The sequence below is a fragment of the Phocoena sinus genome, chromosome 1 (genome assembly GCF_008692025.1).
Source record: "Phocoena sinus isolate mPhoSin1 chromosome 1, mPhoSin1.pri, whole genome shotgun sequence".
Lineage (NCBI taxonomy): Eukaryota > Metazoa > Chordata > Mammalia > Artiodactyla > Phocoenidae > Phocoena > Phocoena sinus.
Window position 1 is genome coordinate 172,420,126 of NC_045763.1, and position 12,735 is coordinate 172,432,860.

The following is a 12,735-nucleotide window of genomic DNA, read 5'->3' on the forward strand; positions in this document are numbered from 1 at the left end:
TAAGGGGCACAGAGAGAAGGGCCCATAAAGATGATAAAAAAAGAAATGGTGAGAGAAACACTTGGATCATTAAAGGGGTGTGGTCACAAAATCCATGGAACGAGTGACCAACAGAAAGTTCTAAGGATGTGGCAGGAATAAGAAAGATGGCTTTAACCATGAAGTCATCATCCGTGACTTTGTAAGAGCAGTGTCAGTGGACTCCTACTAGTAGAACACAGATGTCAGTGGGTAGAGTAGTGGATGGAGTTGGGAGTTGAGAAATGGAGGTGGCGTGTTGATAGTTATGTCTTGCAGAGAATATAGCCTGGATACTGAATGCCCTGGATCCTCAGCTTGCCATCGACCATGACCAAAGTTGTAGTTGGATATGTACACAAAGGACAAAAGGTAGTCCAATGGTTGTTTATTATTGGCTAAAGCTTTTACTCCAAACTCCAATGTATTTTTCTATGGAAGTAGGCTGAGTTAATGAGGCAAACTCTTCAAATACAGGTCTGCTTGTAAAACCAGTTGGGGCAGTGAATCGGGGGGCGGGGATAAACTTTAGGGGTTTCACTTGTGAAGAAAGATTAAACATGGAATAGAGTCACATATCCACAGAACAGGTTCAAGCAGGTGGACTTTTGAGAGGGTGGGGGAGTTAGGGGATGTTTGTTTTATATAATAAACATAACACTTTCTAAGTTCTTTACAAATGTTAACTATTTAAATGGTTTTATTTTCAAATTCCATGAGGTAAAAATTGTTATAGATGAATAAACAGAGTCACAGCAAGAGTAAGTACATTGCCCAAGGTCACACTGCTGTGAATAGAAGAGCCAGGATTTGAACTTAGGCATTCTGGCTGCAGAGTCCCTGCTCTTAACATGCTGTATTGTATAATTTGGACATAGAGTAGTGATCGAAAGTTATCATTTGGCATCTCCTGGATTCTATCTTGCTTAATAATAACTAAAGAGATCCTTCAGTTTAGAACTGTAGAAATACAACAAGTTTAATTTTTTTTTTTTTTTTTTTTTTTTTGCGGTACGCGGGCCTCTCACTGTTGTGGCCTCTCCCGTTGCGGAGCACAGGCTCCGGACGCGCAGGCTCAGCGGCCATGGCTCACGGGCCCAGCCGCTCTGCGGCATGTGGAATCTTCCTGGACCGGGGCACGAACCCGTGTCCCGTGCATCAGCAGGCGGACACAACAATAGTTTAATTTTGAAACATTGACTCACATCATGTAATGAGTTTCTTCACCAATTTATATGTAATGTTAAAAATAATATCCAGCTGCAATTATGCTGATTCATTGTTAGCCTTGAGTTTCTAAAATGGATCACCTTCAAGAATGAGAAATTCAGGACTAGAAGAGAATATAAACGTTTTAGAATGGGCATGAAGAAAAATGAGATAATGAGATGGGGATTCAACTGCATACTAGTAAAAGGCATGTTAATCAGCTGTGAAGCCTGTCTGAGTCTGAATAGCAAACACTGGCGGTAGACCAACTGGTCTAGCTTTCAGGAGCAACAGTCAATAAAGAGGAACCTATGTGCGTGTGTATCTGTGTGTCTGTGTATCAGGGGTTGGGGAAACAAATGATCCTGTCTTTTCAGGGTTACTGAAGGGAAATGCAGTGAGGCAGATGGAAAAGAGAGCAGTTGGAATTTTAGGAATACATATTTACATAGTTTTGTACAGTTCAGTAATAATCCCGATAAATTGCCTGGGCCAGATGGTTGGTTTATCCAGCCATGCTGTGTGCCTTTTTGTATGCAAATGAGATGTCTGCATATCAGGAGAGGCTTGGGAAGAGTCCACGAGGAAGCGGCCAATTTAACCTAACCTGAAAGGTGATAAATTTAGGGCCCAGAGAGGAGAATATTGGAGGTTGAAAACATTGTTTCCTAATATGTCCTAGTGATTTAATGTTAATAAATGAATGTGAACTCACTGATCACCTAACTGTTCTCAGTTGTATTATGGAGTGGTCTTTTGCATAAGTAGGTGGCAGAAGAGGCCAATAAAACTACAGTTTTCCTTCAATTTTTGGTTTATTCAAATCGTTTCAACTTTAATTTCCCCAAAACTAATCATTGGGAGGAAATTAAAAAGCCCCTAAGTGGTTAAGAAATTGGAAATTCTCACACTAGCCTCATGGAAACGCTTGTCGGATCAAAGTTAGCTATATCAAAAGTATAGCTGGGGCTTCCCTGGTGGCGCAGTGGCAGAGAGTCCGCCTGCCGATGCAGGGCACGCGGGTTCGTGCCCCGGTCCGGGAAGATCCCACGTGCCGCGGAGCGGCTGGGCCCGTGAGCCATGGCCGCTGAGCCTGCGCGTCTGGAGCCTGTGCTCTGCAACGGGAGAGGCCACAACGGTGAGAGGCCCGCGTACCGCAAAAAAAAAAAAAAAAAAAAAAAAGTATAGCTGACCAGAATGGGAAGGAGGCCTGAAATCCTGATGAAACTAGTGAGATCTATGTCACCCAAAGGCCCTGCCACCCTCAGTAACTGTGTTCTTTTTTTTTTTTTTTTTTTTGTGGTACGTGGGCCTCTCACTGTTGTGGCATCTCCCGTTACAGAGCACAGGCTCTGGACACGCAGGCTCAGTGGCCATGGCTCACGGGCCCAGCCGCTCTGCGGCATGTGGGATCTTCCCGGACCGGGGCACGAACCCGTGTCCCCTGCATCGACAGGCGGACTCTCAACCACTGTGCCACCAGGGAAGCCCAGTAACTGTGTTCTTTATCAAGTTATTCTCTCTCCTTGAACCCGGGTGGGTGTGAGGGATGTGACTCTCATAGTTTGGCCAGTGCCTATCTTAAAAAGAACTGAGGGGCTTCCCTGGTGGCGCAGTGGTTGAGAGTCCGCCTGCCGATGCAGGGGACACGGGTTCGTGCCCCGGTCCGGGAAGATCCCACATGCCGCGGAGCGGCTGGGCCCGTGAACCATGGCCGCTGAGCCTGCGCGTCCTGAGCCTGTGCTCCGCAACGGGAGAGGCCACAACAGTGAGAGGCCTGCGTACCACAAAAAAAAAAAAAAAAAAAAAAAGAAAAGAACTGAAAATCAAATGCTGCTGCTATTGATAATTTAGGACCGAGGAAGTATGTTACTGAGTCATCTAGGATTAGGGATAAAGCAAAATGTGAAAGAGAGAAATGTTCAAATAGAATAAATTATGGGTAAGCAAAGGATTTCTCTGGGAAAAAAGAGGCGTCTAGAGCAGAAATTCCATGAGTGGGAGTCCAAGCAGCCCTTGAGATTGATTGATAGACAGGAACTAGTTATCTTGGTGGAATGGGTTAAGTGGTCTAATCATCTTGGTAAATTTTTCTTTCCCCCGGCCCCCTTCTCTTAATTCACTCTGAATCCCGGCCACAGAAGTAAGCACATGACCTAAGCCTAGCCAATGATGTAACTCCGTCTGCCTGGCAACAGTGATTGGTCCAAAGAGTAGGCACGTGACCCAAGCAGGGCCAATCAGATTTTTCTTGTGACTGTTATTTGGGCATTGACGAGAAGAAATTCTTTTCCCCCTAGGAGTTGCTAATGCAGCTGCTGGTGGTACGTACTCTTCCCCAGTCTCTGTGGAGTTAGGCTACTGGTAGTGGGAGAGAAGGAGCTGTTGATACCTCTCAAAGAGAAACAAATGGAGAAAGGTTCTCCATTTCTGTGTCTAGCCTGTCTTGAGTTGGTTACTGGCATCTTTCAGGTCCCACTTTTAAGTCCTATTCTGGTCTATGCAAAATTAGCCCCCTAAAAATAACCATTCTTCCCCCACCCAACCCCAGCTATCCAAGTGTGTGATTTTTGAAAGAAAAGCATCGGTAAGTAAAACGGTGGTTTAAAAAATTCAAATCATGGAAGGCTGTGGTCAAAAGGAGAGATTTTAAAATTCAAAGACTTGAAAACATATCAGTTCAGAGAGATGGTGAGGTCTAACAGAAGGAATGACTGGTAAAATCTTAAGTCAGATTCTACTCATGTCAATATATTCTTCCTAACGGCCATGAAAACGATGGGTCCAAAGCATCGATGGAGAGTACCTTGCTGTTTCGTTTAGAGAATCATCCAGAGGGATCACCTGAACCAAGACGGCAGAGTAGAAGGACGTGCTCTCACTACCTCTTGTGAGAACACCAGAATCACAACTAGCTGCTGGACAATCATTGACAGGAAGACACTGGAACTCACGAAAAAAGATACCCCACATCCAAAGACAAAGGAGAAGCCACAATGAGATGGTAGGAGGGGCGCAATCACAATAAAATCAAATCCCCTAACTGCTGGGTGGGTGACTCAGAGACTGGAGAACACTTATACCACAGAAGTCCACCCACTGGAGTGAAGGTTCTGAGCCCCACGTCAGGCTTCCCAACCTGGGGGTCCAGCAATGGGAGGAGGAATTCCTAGAGAATCAGACTTTGAAGGCTAGTGGGATTTGACTGCAGGACTTTGCCAGGACAGGGGGAAACAGAGACTCCACTCTTAGAGGGCACACACAAAGTAGTGTGCGCATCGGGACCCAGGGGAAGGAGCGGTAACCCCAGGGAAGACTGAACCAGACCTACCTGCTAGTGTTGGAGGGTCTCCTGCAGAGGCGGGCGGTGGCTGTGGCTCACCATGGGGACAAGGACACTGGCAGCATAAGTTCTGGGAAGTGCTCCTTGGCATGAGCCCTCCCAGAGTCTACCATTAGCCCCACCAAAGAGCCCAGGTAGGCTCCAGTGTTGGGTTGCCTCAGGCCAAACAACCAACAGGGAGGGAACACACAGCCCCACCCATCAGCAGTCAAGTGGATTAAAGTTTTACTGAGCTCTGCCCAGGAGAGCAACAGTCGCCTCTACCCACCACCAGTCCCTCCCATCAGGAAACTTGCACAAGCCTCTTAGCCTCATCCACCAGAGGGCAGACAACAGAAGCAAGAACTACAAACCTGCAGCCTGTGGAACAAAAACCACATTCACAGAAAGATAGAGGATAAGAAAAGGCAGGCGGCTATGTACCAGATGAAGGAACAAGGTAAAACCCCAGAAAAACAACAAAATGAAGTGGAGATAGGCAACCTTCCAGAAAAAGAATTAAGAATAATGATAGTGAAGGTGATCCAGCACCTCGGAAAAATAATGGAGGCAAAGATTGAGAAGATGCAAGACACGTTTAACAAAGACCTAGAAGAATTAAAGAACAAACAGAGATGAATGATACAATAACTGAAATGAAAACTACACTAGGAAGAATCAATAGCAGAATAACTGAGGCAGAAGAACGGATAAGTGACCTGGAAGACAGAATGGTGGCATTCACTGCTGCAGAACAGAGTAAAGAAAAAAGAATGAAAAGAAATGAAGACAGCTTACTCTGGGACAACATTAATCGCAACAACATTCACATTATAGGGGTCCCAGAAGGAGAAGAGAGAGAGAAAGGACCCAAGAAAATATTTGAAGAGATTATAGTAGAAAACTTCCCTAACATGGGGAAGGAAATAGCCACCCACGTCCAGGAAGCACAGCGAGTCCCATACAGGATAAACCCAAGGAGAAACACTCCGAGACACATAGTAATCAAATTGGCAAAAATTAAAGACAAAGAAAAATTATTGAAAGCAGCAAGGGAAAAACGACAAATAACATAGAAGGGAACTCCCATAGGTTAACAGCTGATTTCTTAGCAGAAACTCTACAAGCCAGAAGGGAGTGTCATGATATACTTAAAGTGATAAAAGGGAAGAAACTACAACCAAGATTACCCGACAAGGATCCCATTCAGATTCGATGGAGAAATCAAAAGCTTTACAAACAAGCAAAAGCTAAGAGAATTCAGCACCACCAAACCAGCTCTGTTAGACCCAAACGGTCTACGAGGGATTCCAACTCGCCCAAGAACCGCCAAGAGTCGAGAGCCGCTGCAACACGCAAGAGGTTTATTAGGAGCCGATGCACCGGGGTTCCCTGAACCTCACGCAGGAGGCCGATGGGGAACCCCTAAAAGCGGAATCACATACTTTTTATAGGTTTATTTACTCATAGGGTGGGTATATTCTCACAATGATTGGGTAAATGTGGTGACTTTTGAATTCATTGGCTTAGGAACTTTTGTCCCACCTTCTGGCCGTTATAGTTGTCTGTTCATTGTGGCGGTTAGGGCGTATACCTGTTACGGGCAACTGGAAAATTACCCGCTGTCTGGCAAGTCCCCGTCAACTGAAGAACTCCAAGAATTGGTTTCGATAGGGAGAAGGAGTGGCGCACGATAGGGAGAAGAATTGGTTTACGGGAACAAGTGAGGGGGTGGAAAGTCCCTAAAGGCCCCACATTCCCCCCCTTTTTTTTTTGTAACTAATTTCAATCATGGAATTTCAGTTTTTTTTTTGCGAGTTTTGGTATTGTTGCCTTAGCATTAAAACTTGTACCGTACTAATGCGTTCTCTAATAAAGGCTATCAGGCGATTCAGAATGCATGGTCCAAAAGTTAAAAGCAACAATAAAATAATGAGGGGCCCTAACAAGGTGGAAACTAAAGTAGTAAGCCAGGGAGATTTATCAAACCATGATTGAAACCATCCTTTTTGATTTTCCCTTTCCTGTTGTCTTTTGTCCAGGGGCTCCCTAAGTTTGTCCATAGTTTTGGTAATAGCCCCAGAATGATCAATATAAAAACAGCATTCTTCTTTTAGTGCAGCACATAGTCCGCCCTCCTTAAGGAACAGCAGATCTAATCCCCTCCTGTTTTGCATTACCACCTCTGAAAGCGAGGTGAGGGATTCTTTTAACTGAGTTATGGAACTTTCTAATGCCCGGAGGTCAACATCTACAGCTTGCCTTAAGGCATCATAATAGTGGGGTTGTTGGATGAGGGCCGTTGTACCCGTTCCTACCCCGGCTGCCATTCCTAGTCCTAGGAGTACAGCCAGGGTGAGTGTTATGGGTTTCCTCTTAAACCTTCCTCTGCCCTCATATTCATCTAGAAAGGATGAATCTGAATGATAAATGAGTCTGGGGACCAGCTGAACTAACACACAAAAATCGGTTGAAGCTTTAAGGACCTCTAAAGAAATGCAGGGGGTCAATCCTGTGTTACATGCCCACCATCCATCCGGAGGAGGGAGGAGATACCCTGAGCCCTGTGGGAGGCTTAAATTGGCACAAAGATGTCGGTGGGACGAGGGGGGCGTTCCTACACATGTACCGTTTCCTAATACTGAGGCCAGGGTCAATTTACTATTTCCTTCTTGTTTCCATCGACATTGATCTGGAGTGTTAACATTATTATAATTAGAATTATATCCTATAGCATCATAATAAGGGGGAGGAGCAGCATAGCAAAGCCAACATGATTTGGTAGCCTCCGGGTTTGTGGCATTTAAAACCTCAAAAGCCGCCTGGACCAATGAGAGCATTCGGTCCCGGGGGGTCTTGGGCTTGATTGTTATTCCTTTTGGCTCAGAAGTTTGGTTTCTTATCTCTGGTAACGCTGTGGGAGGGACCAAAGGTAGCGAAGAGTGCCCTATCTCAGGGTTGGGGCTTATAGGAACTGGAGTAGGGGTTTCAATTTTTAGTTTGATGGTCATTAGTAATCCATCATTATATCCTTCTTTATAAAACCTGATTCCCCATGAATGGCCATTCATCCAGTTTTTATCCTTTTTTCCTGGTTCACTAAAAGAGATCTTAAGGGAATGGCACCATTTAGTACATTCAGGCCTATAAGTTAAGGGGTTGGTTGGGTGTGTATAATTGGCTGTCACCTTAATAAAGTCCCAGCCAGAGGTGGGCTTCCAATAGGTGTCTCCTGTGGTTTCACACCCCCAGCTTTTACAATAAAAATGTTCCTTTCCCCCACATTGATAATTTAGGGACCTATGGCGATGAAATCCCGGGCATACATAAAAGGTAGGGTTGCTAAGTTTCTGTCGCGTACCCGAGTTTTGGCAGCCGTATTGGCCGGCCCGACCGGGTATGGATGGGGCATTTTGATGATCATGGGAGTGTGCTGTGTCCCAATTGGGAGCTCCTATGGCTAATTTACAAACATCGGGGAAAAGGTCTGGCCACCAGGTCCAAGGAGCAGCAGTATGGCTAACAGACCATATTACATCTCCAGTTTGGGAAATTACCTGCCAGGTTAAATGCTGGGGCAGGTGAGGACTAAAATTACTCACAGTCAGTAGGGGTAACAAAGTTAAAGTTATAAATCTGATGATCGCAGAAGCTTGAGCTTGAGCGGGTTGCTGGTCTTTTGGGCTCGCCATTCCGATGTTGCAGATGCTGGTGCGGCCTTCACGTGTGAAGCGTGGATCCACGCAGCGATGCCGTCTACCTTTATAGCCATGGGGGTGGTGAGCAGGACGATGTATGGTCCTTTCCACCGAGGCTCTAGAGTCTGGGTTCGGTGCCGACGGACGTACACGGAATCTCCGACTTGGAAGGGATGAGCCTCTGCTGGTGTTCCTGGTCGGTAAGCCTCTGCCAGCTGGGACCACACCTCCTTTTGGACCAACTGGAGTCCCAACAGCCTAGCATATAAGTCAATCGCCTTTGGCGGGTCCGGGGCAGCAGATGACTTTTCCGTGTCTGGGGTTTTCTTCAGGGCCAATATCTCCGATTGTGCTGGAGCGCATGCAGACGTGCCTGTTGAGGAAACAAAGGGCCGGACCCACGGAGGCGGGGAGAGAACTAGATCTTCCCAGACCAAGATATATGGTATCTGGTCTGGGTGTCCGTGGGGTCCTGTGTTAAAGACCCTAGACTTGACTAGCCCAACCTTATCTAACAAAAAAGATCCTTCGGGTGGCCACCCTGTCTGAAATGTAGGCCACTCAGAGGTACACAGCGTTTGCCATTTTTCTTTCCTTACTTCTACCGAAAGGTTGTGGGCCCTAGCCCTAACTTCGGTCCAGTGGCTTAGGGTAAGAGAAAGAGGAGTCGTCATAGTTTGTCCCATTGTCGTCCGTCAAAAGAAAGATAATAGTACAGAAAAACAATAAAATTTCAAAAGACACACATTGATATTGCCGCCGCGAACTTAAACCCGAAACCAACTCAAATTCAGATGGCAGCTTATATAACCTGCCAGAACCAGCCGCCGCGAACTTAAACCCGAAACCAACTCAAATTCAGATGGCAGCTTATATAACCTGCCAGAACCAGCCGCCGCGAACTTAAACCCGAAACCAACTCAAATTCAGATGGCAGCTTATATAACCTGCCAGAACCAGATGAAGGGGAGACAAAATTTGTTTCTCCTTCCAGATGGACCACCAGGGCGTCCCCCGGGGCCCGTGGACACCAGCTTTCGGCACGTCTGCCTAGCCAGGAGTCCAATACAGATTCCACAGCAAGCCGGTTCGCACGGCTTTTTCCTAATGGCGGCTAGCAACAAACAAACGACAAACAAACAGACAATTGGGCTCGAGCCTACCTGATACCTCCGACTCCCGATGTTCTTGTGACCCGGGGGCGAGTGGGGATCCCGGACGAGCCCCCAAATGTTAGACCCAAACGGTCTACGAGGGATTCCAACTCGCCCAAGAACCGCCAAGAGTCGAGAGCCGCTGCAACACGCAAGAGGTTTATTAGGAGCCGATGCACCGGGGTTCCCTGAACCTCACGCAGGAGGCCGATGGGGAACCCCTAAAAGCGGAATCACATACTTTTTATAGGTTTATTTACTCATAGGGCGGGTATATTCTCACAATGATTGGGTAAATGTGGTGACTTTTGAATTCATTGGCTTAGGAACTTTTGTCCCACCTTCTGGCCGTTATAGTTGTCTGTTCATTGTGGCGGTTAGGGCGTATACCTGTTACGGGCAACTGGAAAATTACCCGCTGTCTGGCAAGTCCCCGTCAACTGAAAAACTCCAAGAATTGGTTTCGATAGGGAGAAGGAGTGGCGCACGATAGGGAGAAGAATTGGTTTACGGGAACAAGTGAGGGGGTGGAAAGTCCCTAAAGGCCCCACAGCTCTACAACAAATGCTAAAGGAACTTTTCTAAGTGCAAAACACAAGAGAAGAAAAGGACCTACAGAAACAAACCCAAAACAATTAAGAAAATGGTCATAGGAAAATACATATCGATAATTACCTTAAACATGAATGGATTAAATGCTCCAACCAAAAGACACAGGCTTGCTGAATGGATACAAAAACAAAACCCATACATATGCTGTCTACAGAGACCCACTTCAGACCTAGGGACACATATACACTGAAAGTGAGGGGATGGAAAAAGATATTCCATGCAAATGGAAATCAAAAGAAAGCTGGAGTAGCAACACTCATATCAGATAAAATAGACTTTAAAATAAAAAATGTTACAAGAGACAAGGAAGGACACTACATAATGATCAAGGGAACAATCCAAGAAGAAAATATAACAATTATAAATATATATGCACCCAACATAGGAGCACCTCAATACATAAGGCAACTGCTAACAACTATAAAAGAGGAAATTGACAGTAACATAATAATAGTGGGGGACTTTAACACCTCACTTACACCAATGGACAGATCATCCAAAATGAAAATAAATAAGGAAACAGAAGCTTTAAATGACACAATAGACCAGATTTAATTGTTATTTATAGGACATTCCATCCAAAAACAGCAGATTACACTTTCTTCTCAAGTGCGCATGGAACATTCTCCAGGATAGATCACATCTTGGGTCACAAATCAAGCCTCAGTAAATTTAAGAAAATTGAAATCATATCAAGCATCTTTTCTGACCACAACGCTATGAGATAGAAATGAATTACAGGGGAAAAACATAAAAAACACAAACACATGGAGGATAAACAATACATTACTAAATAACCAAGAGATCACTGAAGAAATCAAAGAGTAAATCAAAGACCTAGAGACAAATGACAATGAAAACACGATGATCCAAAACCTATGGGATGCAGCAAAAGCAGTACTAAGAGGGAGGTTTTAGCTATACAAGCCTACCTCAAGAAACAAGAAAAATCTCAAATAAACAATCTAACCTTACACCTAAAAGAACTAGAGAAAGAAGAATTAGGGTTGCTCTGAAGATTAAATGGTATAGCTTGTAAAATGACTGGCAAGTAATAATAATTTAATTCTTCCCTTTTCATCATTTGCCTAATAAATTTTTTTAAATGAAAAAAGAAATCCAGAGGGAAAGGACATTGGAGGTTGATAGAGCCCAGCAGTGAGGACTTTGAGACTTGGCGTAAGAAGAGAATGTGCAATCAGAAGAGAAAGTCTGCTGAGCCATGATGGAAGATAACGTACCGGAGGAAGCAGTGATAATGTAATGAGACCTACCAAATGCATCAAGTGTCAGGTTACAGGCAGAGCAGACTGTCTTCGATTTTATGGTTCAAATGGAAGGTTTCTGTTTGTTTGTTTGTTGTTGTTGTTGTCTATTTTGGGTAACAAAGAGAACACTTATAAACAAGATCAGAAGAGACTTCATCGAAATAGAATAATTGATGTAGAGGGAGAATGTGGCTTGTGAGGCCTTTCTACTTTGAATTTCCACGGGGACGTGGAGATATTCCAAGGTCAGTAGGTTCTCCCAATTAATAATAATCGCCACTAGGTGGCATATTGTGATAAAATTTAATCCTAGTCTTTACATATATTTGCAGTATATTTAATTACCTCTGAAATCTTAAGAATTTGATGTACAAATTGGTATTTTTAGCATGTGGGTATATTAGAGAATCATTTCCTGCAGTTTTTTTCTTTCATAGATGAGTCTGTGCCCAGGGCCACCAGATGTTGCAGCCTTTCCCAAAGCTCCTGATTAATCTGTGCTTTGGTTTGGGGCTATGGAAGGAAAGGACACCTTTTAAAACTGATCTTTTGAAAAAGCACATATTTATGAAATTTTCTCCAAGGTGTTTATAGGCTAATGGCTGACTAACATCTCTCACCTCATGAGATTAGGCAGAATTAAAATGCTAGATATTTATTTTCCAGGCCACTGTGCTTAACTCAAGTATAATACCTGGTATACTTCTACACAGTCACTTGGTATCTGATTGGTAGCTTTCTCCTACATAGCCATACATCATGTGGTGGCAGGAACCATGTGTTTTATTCCAGTTATATAAACTATGGATTAGAATAGGCCCTGGCAAATAGTAGTTGCTATAGGAATGTCTTTGAGTAACTGTATGGTCACAAAATATTTTATGTGATTACATATTCAATCATACCTACAGAACTAAAATATTCTCTGTCACTGGGCTTTGGGAAAACTTCAGTGACTATTTACCAGAAAGAAAAAAACAGGAAAAAAAAGAAAGAGGTAACCAAGTTAAGATCTTAGACATACCTGAAATGAGTGATAATAGAGAATTTAGGTAGTGAGAAACTGTGCTAATTGGTTTCCAAACAAGGTAAAGAATATCACACTAGAAAAGCCCTGTATCTCAGAAGGTAAAACAATAACATCAAACCTCTCTCCTCTGCATTACAAATTCCACCTGCATTTCAATGATACCATACTCCAAAGAATATGTTCTGTCTACTAAGTTTGTTAGATAAGCCACATGTGCTGTGTTTCAAATCACAGAGTAATAAAAGTGATCTAGTTCTTTGATAGATTTGCATAATTCCCTAACTGGACTACCACTGATTCCCCTTGAGAAATGTAGAGAGAGACTCTATGAAAAATAGAGTTTCTAAACTCCAATTTCCTGTGTGGATTGTGTTATTACTTTAAGGAAAATAATCTCTAGCTGGTTCCTTCTTGTTGCCAGGAT